The following is a 13,993-nucleotide window of genomic DNA, read 5'->3' as shown; positions in this document are numbered from 1 at the left end:
CCTTAACTTTACCCTTTGACAAAGCTTTCAAAGCTCCAACAACTTACGGCATAAAAAAAATTCTCCCATCCTCTCTCCTCTCTCGTTTGACAGTTTTAAATTGATGATCCCTTGACATCAACATCCCAACCAGAGGAAATATTTTATCCATATTCACTCTATTAAAACCCTTCATAATTTTCAAATGCATCGATTAAATCTCATTTTAGTCTTCTCTACGACAGCTCTCTTTATTAGCAGCTGGTCCTCGCTATCGGTAGGCATAACCCTGATTTTGATGACATTGCAAAATTGGGGCTTTGATGTATGTAAGAGCATTTATGAAAAGTATTTCAACAATTTATAAATGTTGCCAACTTGTACACCAGTGAAGTGGTTGGAATCCACAGATATGTATGTGTGTGAGAATGCAACATGGAAGCGATAGAATATTCAGACATAGATATAGAGAAGGAATAATAAAGACACTTCCAGTTTTCTCCTAGTAACTAAAGAGACTGTGCTAATTATTAAAATCAGCTTATTTCACATGGGAATTATTTCATCCAATCTGATCACACATCTAATCTAAACGTGTTTCTTATTTGAGCACGGGGTTCTACGTTCCAGATCACTACCCAGTGATTCTTTTCATCGTGAATGACCTTGTCTGGTACAAAATGTTAGCATGTTGTGATTCAGACTTTGAACCTTGCATTAATTTGATTTACTTTGTACGATCTTTGCCTGTATATTGTTTAAGTTCACCCACTTGTGTGAAAGAAGCAAATTAATTGATAACTGATCAAATGTAACTGCTTCCTTTTATCTGATGAAAATTGACTTTACAAGAATTTTGAAATTCAAAATCCAGTAAACTACAGAAAATGTAGATACCCAATGTTCAATTTCCAATTGGTCATATTTTATAAAGCATTATACTGTACAATTAACAACTGACATTGTTCCCATCTTTGATATTAGGGTTAGCAGTTATTAAACCACAGATGAATTGAAAAATAGTTGTAAGTTAAGTAATCTGATATAACTCAACAATTTATTTTGTTTTAAATATTGTTCAGAAGTTTAAAAAAAACTCTCAATATTTTATTGGGTTTATGTACTAATCAAGTCTCACTCTGATTCTCCCATCTCCTCCTCCCTTCCTCTAGTTTTTCCCATCCTCACTTTAATGAAATCGAAACTCATTGTACTGTGTCCTACTTCAGCTCCTTCTTTCCTAGACGTCAAAACTATGCCCACTATCCTGTCAGCATTCATGACTCCTTTATCGTGCACCAGTCCTCTATGCTGCCTTTATTCCAGCCAGGGCATCAAGTTACAGGCTGGTTACTGGGCGGCTAGGGCTATACCCTCCAGCCATGGCTCATGACTCCTGTCAGGAACCTGGGCACAGCTGCAGAGCTGGCCTACAATGAGATCCACGCCACCACCAGAAATATGATCGAACAATCGGCGTGTTCAATTCCGCTGCCTGTACTGTTCCGGAGGAGCTTTGCAGTATGTCCCAGAGTCGGTATCCAGATTTCTGGTTGTCTGCTGCCTGCTCCATAACTTTGCCATCATGAGGAACCAGACCTAATCACCACCTGGGCAGCAAGAAATGCAGCAGGAGGAAGAGGAAGAGCAGGAGAGGTATGGGCCAGCAAGGCCCCTAGCTGCCAGAGCTCTCAGATGCAGCTCACCTAAGAGCGCTTTACGTGAACCAACCCTCCCATTCCCAATACACCAACAGTCCCACAATCCTTACCACCATCCTCACTACCACCATCTGATTGCCTTCCTTTAGTCCCGCCTTATTGGTCTACAAATATAAACAACAATACCAAATCCAGAGAAAAAAAAAATTATCAAACAACTCAATTCCATTTCTATCTAACAGTTATCAGAAATAATTATGAATTACCCTTGTGCAAGCCCTTAGTGCCTGTCTTGTGTGCTTGTTTACCTATCCTAGTGCTTCTATGAAGTGTTTTACCAGTGACTACAGCTTGGGTGGTGAGAGGCTGCTGAGCTTCCATTGAGGACACTTCAGATGGCCGTGGTGGGTGACCTTGAGCAGCTCTGGGCCTTGCGGGCTCGGCTATAGCCTGCAGCATCTCGGTGTGGGCCGAGGCAGCCTGACCCAGCTGGTGCTGCGGCACTAACAAGGGCACTGGAGAGTGAGTCATGTGACATTCTGGAAAGCCCCTGTCAACAGTGCCCCCCAAAGACAAGATGGCAGCTGTCTGAGCTTCCATGGCAGCTGCGAGAGCCATCAGGGGAGGCTCCGTGAAGGTGGGTGACACTGTCATGTTGATGGAGCTGAACATTCGATCCATGTTGGACAGAATGGTCTCCATGCTCTGCATGAAGCCTTGACACAAGTTGGCGCTGGACTCCTCTATGCTCTGAGCCATTGTGCACAAACTCGCTGGCAGGCTGCCCAGTGCACCTAACCCTGGACTATGCCCCAACAGCCTTTTCCGGTAGGCTGGGCCCTCAAAGATCAGCATCTGCATCCTTTTCAGCAGAGCATGTATGTGATCTCGCCCTCTGGCGAGCTGGCACCTGTGACATCCTATCACCCTGCCCTAGCTCCTGCACATTTGTGCCCGGTGATTCACAATGTGAAGAGCTGTCTCTAGCCTAGCCTCTAAAGTAAGCACAGTGCCAGTCTCTGAGTTGGTCCTTGCGAGGGTCAGATTGAGCGATGCTGCATCTTCAGGAAGGTTGGCCTCCTCTTTCTCAACTGGCAGAGGTATGTCCACACTTTCAAACACCTGAAATGAAAAAGAGGGACAAGGGTTAGCTTTTAGTGTGAAGGGAGAGAGCAGAGAGAGAAGTGGCTGGTGAAAGCATCTGCAGTTTGTCATAAGGGAAAAAGAGGATAAGGTGTGAAGAAACTCTGCGTAATGTCTCCTCTAGCATTGCCAGTCGCCATGGCCAGGATTCTGTCCCTGCTCGTGATGGTCAGCACGCTTTTTTCAAGGGGGCAGAGGGTGTGCAGGTGGGCTCGGCCTGCTCTGCTGGAGCCCTCTGTCTGGAGTTGTTGATGACCTCCTCCTGCAAGAAAGGAGTGTGTTAGTGACATTCTTGTGAGGTGTTTAGAGAATGTGCCTGCAGTGTGTCAGATATGAGGTGTGGGGAAGTGAGGGTTGTAAAAGTGGTGTGTGAGTATGAGGGGAAGTTGGTGTGGTGCAGTGATTGAGTGATTGCAGGAGAGTGAAGGGAAGCGTGGGAGGGAAGTAATGTCAGTAGTGAGGGTGGAGGTGTGAGCAGAGAGCATTGTTACCTTGATAACTCTGGTGAGGTCATTGAACTTTTTCTAGCATTGCAGCCATGTCCTGGGAGCTAAGCTCCTGGCATTGTCTGTGATGTCTTCCCACTAGCAGTGAAGGTGTTGCCTGGAGGGCTTTCTGCCACTTGGGGGAAACAGGATCTCCCTCCTCCTGTCCACCACCTGGACTTGGGCCTCCATCGCAGCATCAGAGAATCTGGGTGCCCTGTCAATGTTTCTTCAAAAGTTTACCTTCCTGTCTTCAGCCAGAGTGCACCTCCCCTTTAAGAGGTGCAGGCTGCCTTTAAGTGGGGTCAGAGATGCCTGATTACTGGCCCCTCCAAACAGGCGTGCAGCCAATGAACAGCGTGGGTAGCGCTGGCTGCTCATTTCATGATACTGAGCATACAGCACAAATATTATGTGCTGCCTGGGACAACACTAGCTGGTGCGTGCAGTGCACGCCCCACCTCCCCGGGTACCCGTTTCTGGACACAATCGAATTTCTAGGCCCTTGTTCCTTAACAAAAAAAAGTAATAAATATTATCTCTGGCAGACGGAGTTCAATGTGGGGAAGCGTGAGGTCATCCACCTTGAATCTAAGAAAGATAAACAGGAATATTTTCTTAATGGCAAGAGAAATAGCAAAGGGATTTAGGTGTCCATGTACACAAATCACTAAAAACTGGTGTACAGGTACAAAAAGTAATTAAAAGGGCTAATGGAATGTTGGCTTTAGTCTCAAGAGGGCTGTAATACAAAGAGGAGGAAGTGATGCTTCAGTTGTACAGAGCCTTGGTCAGGTCCCATCTGGAGCACTGCATTGAGTTTTGGGCACCGCATCTCAGGAAAGATATATTGGCCTTAGAGGGGATGCAGCTTAGATTCACCAGAATGATACCGGGGCTTAAAAGCTTAAATTATGAGGACAGGTTGTGTAAACTTGTATTCCCTTGAGTTTAGAAGGTTGAGGGGTGATCCAATTGAGGTGTTTAAAATGATAAAGGAATTCAATAGGGTCGATACAGAGAAACTAATTCACCAAGTGGGGAATCCAGAACAAGGGGATACAATGTTAAAATTAGAGAAAGGCCATTTAGGAGTGAAATCAGGAAGCACTTTATCACACAAAGTGTAGTGGAAATCTGGAACTCTCTCCCAAAAGGATGTGGATGCTGGGTCAATTAATACTTTCAAGACCGAGATCGATAGAAGGGTGTCAAGGATTATGGATCAAAGGTGGGTAAATGGAGTTGAGGTACAGATCAACAATGATCTGATTGAATGGTGGAACAGGCTCAAGGGGTTGAATGGCCTACTCCTGTTCCTATGTTCCTGTAGAATTTTTTGTGATTGCAAAACAACAACAACTTGCATTTATATAGCACTATTTACGTAATCAGACAAAAATTGACAGCAAGCTAAAGAAGACGACATTAGGACAAGTGACCAAGAGCTTGGTCAAAGAGGTAAGTTTTAAGGAGAGTCTTAAAGGTGGTGGAGAGGTTTAGGAAGGCAATTCCAGAGCTTAGGGCCTAGATGGCTGAAGGCACAGTCGCCAATGGTGGGGCAATGGAAGTGGGGGATGCACAAAAGGCAGAGTTGGAGGAATGCAGAGTTCTCAGAGAGTTGTATGGCTGGATGAGGTTACAGAGAGAAGGAGGAGCAAGGCCATAGAGGGATTTGAACAGGCGGATGAAAATTTTAAAATTGAGGTGTTGGTGGACCGGGAGCCAATGTAGGTCAGTGAGCACAGGGATGATGGGTGAATGGGACTTGGTGCGAGTGAGGATACAGGCCGTAGAGTTTTGCATGAGTATAAGTTTCTGGAGGGTGGAAGATGGGAAGCCGGCCAGGAGAGCATTGGAATAGTAGAGTCTGGAGGTAACAAAAACATGGATGAGGGTTCAGCAGCAGATAGGCTGAGGCAGAGGTTGAGACAAGCAATATTATGGAGATAGAAGTAGGCGGTCTTTGTGATGGAGAGGATTATGGGGTCAGAAGCTCAGCTCGGGCAAATAGGATGCTGAGGTTGCGAACAGTCTGGTTCAGCCTGAGACAGTGGCCAGGGAGAGGGATTGAATCAGTGGAAAGGGAACATTGGAAAGGGAACTGGCATATTTTTTAGCTCTTCTTCCAATACTTGTCATTGAACACATTTCTAGCATTTCATTTTTGTGTCTCATTTATTAACTTGACACTTGCAAGTGAAGCCTTCCTGTCTGGCTAGCCATGCAAGGCAAATGGTTGATGGAACCACCTGAAAAGCATGTTAACAGATTACAGTGGACTGCTGATTATTAGTCACTTTCACATCTTTATGTCTTTATCCCCTTTCTGTTGGTTGATCGTCTCCAGTTCATAATGGACCGGATTTTGCTGTATAAATAAGGGTGAAGCTAACAGCGCTCACCGTTATTTATGTGCGAATCGAACAGTAACTTCCGGCGACTGCAAATGCGCAATTAAACACGGAAATCAGGAAGTTGTTTCTCGAGATGTGAAGCTCCTCCAAAAGCTGCGCCGGCTGCCTCCCTGTTCAAGTGAAAAGCAAAATATTGCAAATGCTGGAAATCTGAAATAAAAACAGAAAATGCTGGAACAGCTCAGCAAGTGAGGCAGCATCTGTGGAGAAAGAAACAGAGTTAATGTTTCAGGTCATGACCTTTCGTCAGTTCTGACAAAAGGTCTTTGACTTGAAATGTTAACTCTGTTTCTTTCTCCACAGATGCTGCCTCACTTGCTGAGCTGTTCCAGCATTTTCTGTTTTTATCCCCGTTCAAATGTATTGAATGGCATGAAGTTCCTGCACAGATGTCAAGATACGGACTAAACTTGCCACAGAAAGTTAAGTCAAGTCATTTCAAGTCTAAATACCTTTTTAAGTTTTCATTACTGCCAAACAACTTCTATGGCACTGAAAATTAACTTTTATAAGTTGTAGAATCTCATTCCTTCAGATTTGAATTAATATTGGACATTTAAAAAAAATTAAATACTTTTTTTATGTTTTCTTTCTGTCTCTTTTATCGCTGTCTCTTAATTCAATCTTTCTTACCCTCTCTTATTTTGCTTTCTGTGCCTGATTTGACATTGAATTCACTATTTTAACATACACTTCCTGGTTCTGAATCTGCATTGTTATTAACGATTTTTCAATCTGATTGTTTAAGGAGATACACAGTTACTTGCCCAGTTCACACAGGTCCTAGGTGCCCTGTTGAAGACGCCACATCGTTTGGCTGTCCCGTTGACAGTAACTGGCCGCGCAAAAGCTCATAGAAAGCCTATGGGCAAATGCAAGTCTAACGAACGACGTCCGCCACTCACAGCGAAATCCGGCCCATGACGTTACTGAAATCATGAAACAAATTCCAATGTTGGAACACTTGGGGTAAAATATAACACTGAATTTAACTCATAAAGTCATTGAACGGATGAGTTTGTCTTTTCTTTGAACAATCATCTTAAATGGCTTGAAAGAGGACAATCCTAATTTAAACAAGGTCCTGGGGGGTAGAAATTGGTATGTTTTGTCCCTGTTTTTCAAGTGTAAAACTGGTACAACAATGCCACATTTAGTGGGACAGCCTGCGCTCGATCTACACGTGCATTAGGGCCATTGCTAAATACGTCGGGCCCTTTTTTAAGGCGTCTCATGCAACCGCCTAAAACAGGCGTAAGGCTCCTTATATATGTTAATGAGGGACCGTCTGGGAAATTGATTTGCCGGGCCTGCTCCACTCAGGATTCTTCAGCAGCCGTTGCTGCCTAAGCAACGGCCGCCAATGAAAGGTGAGTTTAAAACATTGCTGTGGAGCCAAGAGGATCAGGAATGCTCTCCTGACTTCATAGTCTTTGCGATCACTCTCCACCCATTGCTGCTTCACCCCCTCTCCCGTGACTTACCTTCAGGCCGTTACCGACTAGGTAAGCCGCTCGACATTCGATGCCTTCAAATGCGCAAGTTGCCGGTGGAGGCATGACAGACATTTTGATGAAATCCTAGGCCCAATTTTGGGCTGGCCTCGGGGCTTTTTGTTGGAGTGCGCCAATGGTTATGCGCCTGAGAACAGAACATAATCAATTTCTACCCCCATGTTTCAATCAAGTGCTGTTCTTGTGATAAGAAATGAATTAAAACATTAAATGATACATCTGTGAAAAGTCAGAAAGAATGTAGAGGATGATGCTTTTATCTCCCTGAAGACAATGGGTGCCTGTTATTTCACGACCCTGTTGTGTTTAATAGGGCAGTGTGGAAGGAAGGTGATATTGGTCAATGTTTGTTTCGTCCTGTTTAACCTCTATCTTCATGGAGGAATTTCTGTTTCAGCATAATTCAGTTATTGTATTTGTAAGCAGTGGCCGTGTTAACTCATTTCTAAACGTAAATACTTACATGAAAATATCTCAGACTCGTGGTTGTGAACAACTAAAATATTTCTGAAAATGACTGCATGCCCAGAGTGCACTTCTGGCAGCTCCAAAGTAAACATGTGCGTTGCATCAGCAATGATTTAGATGTTTGAGACCAGATAAAATCAGTGCAATAAATAGCGGGTCAGGTTTTAAAGTTGGCTTTTTGTCAGTTACACAGGATCCGCTGAGCTGGAATAGACCAAAGCTACCAAAGGTGGATTTCTTTCATTTGTCTGAAAGTCAGGCACATTTTAATAATGGATGCCTGTACATATGATGCTTAACAATGAAATTAAGTGGTTAAAAGGGCTGGTTCTGGAATTATATTAATTTATGTCAAACGGGGCTGGGAATAGGATGGACATTACTATAAATATAGCATAGGTGACAATTATACTTTGTACGGTGACTGAAAGGTTTAAGGTAATGGTAAGATTTCTCAAAATTTGATATGTATTTGAATTTTACTTATTAATAATGCTACTCATTGTGTTTTGTTTAGAGCGATTTAAAGCAAACATCAGCAACATGTTGGCTGTTGTTGTCCTACTGGGAATAATCTTCAAGGGAGATGCTGTTCAAGGAGCATACAGTGAGGGTAATTTCAGTTTCTAATCCTGTAGATTAATTTAATATTGAAAGCTTACACTTGATCACAGTGTGATAATTAGGTTTCTTTACAGTCTGCAAATCTAATTATTATGCATAAAACCTTTTCATAGCGTTTTACCAACAAGTGTCTAAATAGGACTGCTCATTGCCATTGAGATGAAATCAGTGAAAAAAAATATGCATGACAACACATTTCCAAATTGTAATTGGATTTTCTAAAACATCTAGAGAAAAATTATATGAATATTCATTTCAGCTATGTACTTTCGCATGGATCTCACATTGTGTTACATTACTAGTGATTTGGCATCTACTAAGCCACAGGGTTCCATCATTGAGCCCGTAAGGATTACAATTTTCTGCACTTTCATGTATTCATTACTGCTTAAAGGGTGGCTTGTTCAAAGGGAAAACAAGGATTGAAAGTCCGAGCAATTCTACTCAGCACACAGTGCTCAACCCTTAATAGCTAATTCTCCTTCCCCAGTTCAATTCTTAATTGTAATGACCCAAACAGTACCTAGCTCAGATGGACCATAAAGGCATAGACCAGGAATTGGTCTGGGATCTTCCCAGTGTGTGCGGTTCAGTATGAAACCACACGTCATATTTACTCACTGATCCATGTGCTCTTAGAGGGTCCATTTTCCTGGTATGATTTCACAGGCTGAGTTCATCAGCCAAGCACCAGTCAATTATCAACTCCATGATTTGTGAAATTTCCTTTCCTGTGGCAAAGTGGAGATTCATAGAATCATAGAAAATTTACGACACAGAAGGAGGCCATTCAGCCCATTGTGTGAACATCATGAATATCTCTGAACCTGATGGAAACCTCCTCATTTACTGCTCATGACATCTTCAAGATAAAAGGGAGGGGGGATTTCACTGCATATTCAAAATTTACACTGAATTTCAGCTGTAATTTGTCAACAGATCAGAATTTGAAGCTGTAAAGAGAATACGGCAAATGAGTATATATAGTATTTATCCCTCTGATATGCTCAACATTAATTGCCTTTATATTTTTTCAGACTCAGAGACATATCCTCCAATTGGAGATTATGTTGCACCTAAACTTTATTTTCCATTTCACAAAAAAGAAAAATTTCCATATGCATATATGCCAGCTACAACAGGGGGATACCCACCACCTCCTGTTCCATACAAATCCGACACATATTCAGAATCTACGATAAAATCTGGTCACCTATCACTGACTGCAGTGCCATTGGAGAGTTTCGTTGTGCCAAGTGCCCGAATTTGTAAGGACAGAAGAGGCATCTGTAAAAGTCCCTGCAGAAGGTTTCCATTCTTACAATAACGTGTGCTACAAATACATCCACTACCGAGAGTGCTTTGTTTCTGCAGAGGTACTTCTTATTTCCACAACAGCAATGAAGCTTTTATAATATTAGTACATGAGTAGTACACTAGTCCAATATTAGTATCAGTGAAGAACTAGGAATGGATGTAATAACTTTAGACTACGCCAGAATTGTCATTGTATGTATTCCTGAGTCCTTATTGAGAGGTTGCATTGAAAGAGGGGAGGATAAAATTATGAGATTTGTTACCACATTTCTGATACAGATTGAGCAAGAGGTAAAAATGCATCAAACGTAATACTAAATAACATGAATAAAAAGATGTAACAATTAACTAAACAGGCCAAAAAAAATCAAAAATACTACAAATGAGATTGCTGAAAAAGGCGACAGACATTGAGAAATCAACTGAAAGCACTCAGAATCTCTGCAGGATGTACAGCATAAAATTTACAGCACAGAAACAGGTCATTTGGATCATTGTGCCTGTGTGCTGCTAGGTCTTCTGGAGCACTCTGATCTAATTCCATTTCCCTGCCCTTTCTCCAAGTCCTTTTACATTCTTTTTCAAATACTTATCCAATTCCTTTTAAAATATGTTTTGAGCAACGTTTTCACTCTTCATAACTGTAACTTCTTATTCTTGACATCATTCTAGTAAATCTTTGCTGTCCTTTCCATGGCTATAATATCCTTATAATGGGGTGCCCAGAACTACATGTGATGCTCCAACTATAACGTAGCCAATGTACTGTACAAATTCAAATTCCCAAGTTAAGAATTGCTGTTGCCTTTTTAAAAACTATTCCACCTGCATCCCATCTCTAAAAATCTATTTGCACCCATCAATCTCTTTGTTCCTCCACTCTGTTAAGAGTCTTAACATTTAAGGTATAATTTCTTTCATTATTCTTTCTCTCAAATTAATCACTGAGCAAGCCAGGGATGGAATAAAGGGCACAATGTGTTGAGAGACACAAATAAAGCAATCAAAAGATAGCTAAGATGCAGAAATAATTTAAAATGTTCAATAGAAATGTTAAGGGAGGAAATGTCAGCAAATGATGAGAATTGGATGAAGAGATTAACAATGCACTGTGATTCTACGTTCCTGCACTGTGTAATAATTGAGAGAATGGCTGCAGTTGATCATAAAAGAAATCAGAGCTACAAGAAAAGACATTAAAAACGTACAACATTGTAGGTCCTGCAAGATTAACTCTTCATGATAAAGAATTATTTACATACACACCAATTTTGGGCCAATATAATTTATTGCTTAATTAATGGAGTTCCACACATGTTCCTTTAAAAATAAATAAAAATGATTAAATAAATATCGAGTGGAAGAAGTCCAACTTTAGTTTTGTTTCCAAATCTCACCTAAAAATATGAATGAGAGTCTTTATTGAAATGGTTTGAAAGAGATGAATACCTCAAGCATTGTCAAGCAATCTAAAGAAAAACTATTTTTTTCTTCTTCAGCTCTATTGCCAAGAAGAATATGGTGGTCACCTTGCCTCCGTACATTGCCACTTTAATCATCTGTTCCTCAGAAACCTCATAAAGGATGCATTCTATACCTGTCCACATACCTGGATTGGTGCCAGTGACTGTAACAAAGTAAGTATTCATTTTTCTAGTAGTTACTGGCCTAGAAATTGGCCCGCACAGCGCTTGTTTCTCGGGCGCTGCTTGGACTACTAAGGCCCCAATATGGTGGGCAGGAAGCACGCACACACTTCAACCAGAAGCATGCCGCCCGCCATATTGGTGAGGGTGTTTGTAATGTCAGGAGGTGCTAATTAAAGCGCTGCGCATTTTCCATGATGGCATTTGGATTTTCACCTGCCCCAGCAAGTAACTCGCCAGATACTGACCTCAATTAGCACAACGTGTGGCAAATTGGCAAGAATGTCCCCTCGCCGGCGAGATTTAAAGGGATCATACTGAACTCACAGGTTAGTTGCTGGTTCGTAATTTCACTGGTTAAAATCTGGATGTTTTTTGGTGTGTTTTATCACTATGAAAACTTCACTTTTTGTGCACAGACACAGATTTTGCTGTTACTGGACTGTTCTTGGTTACCTCACAGATAGTATGGCTGCAGGCATGGGTGGACTCATAGGGCTGCCTTCGGGGCCGGAGGGCGAGGGGGAGTAGCAAGATAGACACCACGGAACAGGATAAGCTGCCCGAAAACGGGGGAGGAGGAGGAGGAGGAGGAGGGCACTGAACAGAAAGTCATATCCACAGAGGGTATTCTGGAACTATTTCTCCTACCTCAAATTTACTGAGGTAGGATGAGGTGCCTTCGATTCACCAAGGAGGCTGTCACCGAGCTTTGTCACCTGCTGCAGTCACAACTCGAGCCTCGCACCAGGGCATGGGCAGCACTTCCTGTGGCTGTCAGGCCCTTAACTTTTATGCCACAGGCTCCTTTCAGGCTGTAGCAGGTGACATCAGCGACATATCACAGTTCGCAGTACACAATTGTATTATAGAGGTCACTGAGGCTCCCTAAGCCTTAAGAAACACCTACATCTCCTTTCCTGTGGATAGGGAAAAGTAGGACCCAGAGGCAGTAGGTTATGCAGGCGTGGCAGGCTTCCCCAGGGCACATGGCGCCATAGACTGCACCCACATCGCCCCCTGCAAGCTCCCTATCACCAGCCTGCCATTTTTGTCAACCATAAGGGATTCCACTCGCTCATTGTGCAGCTAGTCTGCAGCCACAGGCAGAGCATCATGCAGGTCTGTGCCCAATATCCTGGCAGCAGTCATGACTCCTTCATCCTGTAGAAATTCAGCACCACAGTGACCTTCAGAGCCACAGGCAATGCTGTCCTTACCGTGCTCTGCAGTTGTGGCCACACCAGTTGACAGATCTCAGTCACGGCTTCCTTGGTGAACCTCAGGCATCGGATACAATCCTCCTCGGTCATGTTGAGACAATTGGTCCCGGAAGGCCCTCATTGGGTAGGGCCTCCTGCTCAGTGCCCTGCGCCTCCTCATCCTCCCACTCCTCACAGCTTGACCTGCTCTGCGTGGCCTCTCTGCGTGCTCCCAGTCATGCTCAATGCCCAGTGGGAGCCCGAACAGACTGCCCATGGTTGCCAGGAATGTTGTTCAACCACGGTTGTAACTTTCCGAACCGTAAGGCAGTACCTGTCAAACCACTCTCAAATGTACTCTAGGAACTCTCAGTAAGAATAGGGAGCTTCAAAAAACACTTCCTACTCCTCCAGCAACCAGAAGCAATAATCCAGCAACTAACCTGCAACACCTACATGGCCCCTTTAAATAGTGCTGGTGGGGGGGTTCTCCGGGCACTGTAAGACATGTTCAAATGGTCAGGGTTAAGACTGCGTGAGTTGATCATGAAGGTCCAAAATGATGTCTATCGCTTTAAATCAGCGTTGCACACTGATTGCACGCATTTTTTCCCTACTTTACATGATTCCAGCATTCAGTATTTGCGCATGCGCTAACTCCTATTCCAAGATGGCGTCCGGCACACGTCACGCTGGAAACGTGCGTGCGCATCCAAGACACCATCTTGTATGTCAGAGAGGCCATGTAGTGCCAAAACAACGGGCACTACACGGCCCAATTTAGCGCCCAGTAACTCCTAACTACCCTCCTGCATTCTCCATCCGAGCTTGGCCAAATCTTGCCCTTGCAGCTTTCTGTTTAAAACTGGACTGAATTTGTACCTTTACTGGACCTGACTGTGAGTGATTATCTCTGAATCTGTTTTTGTCTCCCTTTAATCCCAATCAGAGGAGAAGGACTTATGCCAGATAACCTCTGCCAAATACCTGTAACCAGTGGCCTCCCAACACAATTGTCGTAAGGTGTTAATCGATTATCCAGGACAGGCTAACAAATTGCTTATTATTTATAGTCTTAAGCACCTTCCATCTCAGTGCTTTTTAAAAAAAAACTTGTGTAAAAACTCTACTTTTAAATGTTGGGTTTTAAAGCAAACCTCTTTTACCAAATCCTTTCTGTGGAAAAATGGTCATAAGTCCCAAAGCATAATAGAAACATTTCTCTGAGTAATGTTGCTATGCTCAGAGTCAATAGGAAGATAATATTTTGCTCATTTAATGCAGGAGGGATACTTCTTTTGGACCGATGGAACAAAACTGGATCACACAGAGTGGTGCATGAATTCTCCTTCTGATAATGGAAAGAAAAATTGTGTGGTAATGAATCAGAAGAGTGAGTTATCTTTACAGCAAGTTATTTTACATTGGTTTTCACAACCCTTATATTTACAGTAGTGACCTTGTCTAGTGATTTTTTTTCTCTAGAAATGAAACTGTAAAGGTACAGAGTTCTGTCCCTGACATCAGCACTTCCTGG

General features: G+C 42.8%; 1 long non-coding RNA gene across 1 annotated transcript in view; it reads right to left on the bottom strand.

Annotated features, from left to right (window-relative positions):
- Positions 1-1,017: 1,017 nt before the first annotated feature.
- Positions 1,018-13,993, bottom strand: part of LOC137334739 (uncharacterized) — a 52,636-nt gene continuing 39,660 nt past the window's right edge. Inside the window, exons 3-4 of the long non-coding RNA XR_010966216.1 lie at positions 6,453-6,614; positions 1,018-2,762 (exon numbers count right to left, since the gene is read on the bottom strand). This is a non-coding gene — a long non-coding RNA (uncharacterized lncRNA). The remainder of the gene's footprint in view (positions 2,763-6,452; positions 6,615-13,993) is intronic.

The sequence above is a fragment of the Heptranchias perlo genome, chromosome 18, assembly GCF_035084215.1.
Source record: "Heptranchias perlo isolate sHepPer1 chromosome 18, sHepPer1.hap1, whole genome shotgun sequence".
In the NCBI taxonomy this organism is placed as follows: Eukaryota; Metazoa; Chordata; class Chondrichthyes; order Hexanchiformes; family Hexanchidae; genus Heptranchias; species Heptranchias perlo.
This window is presented reverse-complemented; position numbering and strand designations above follow the sequence as displayed.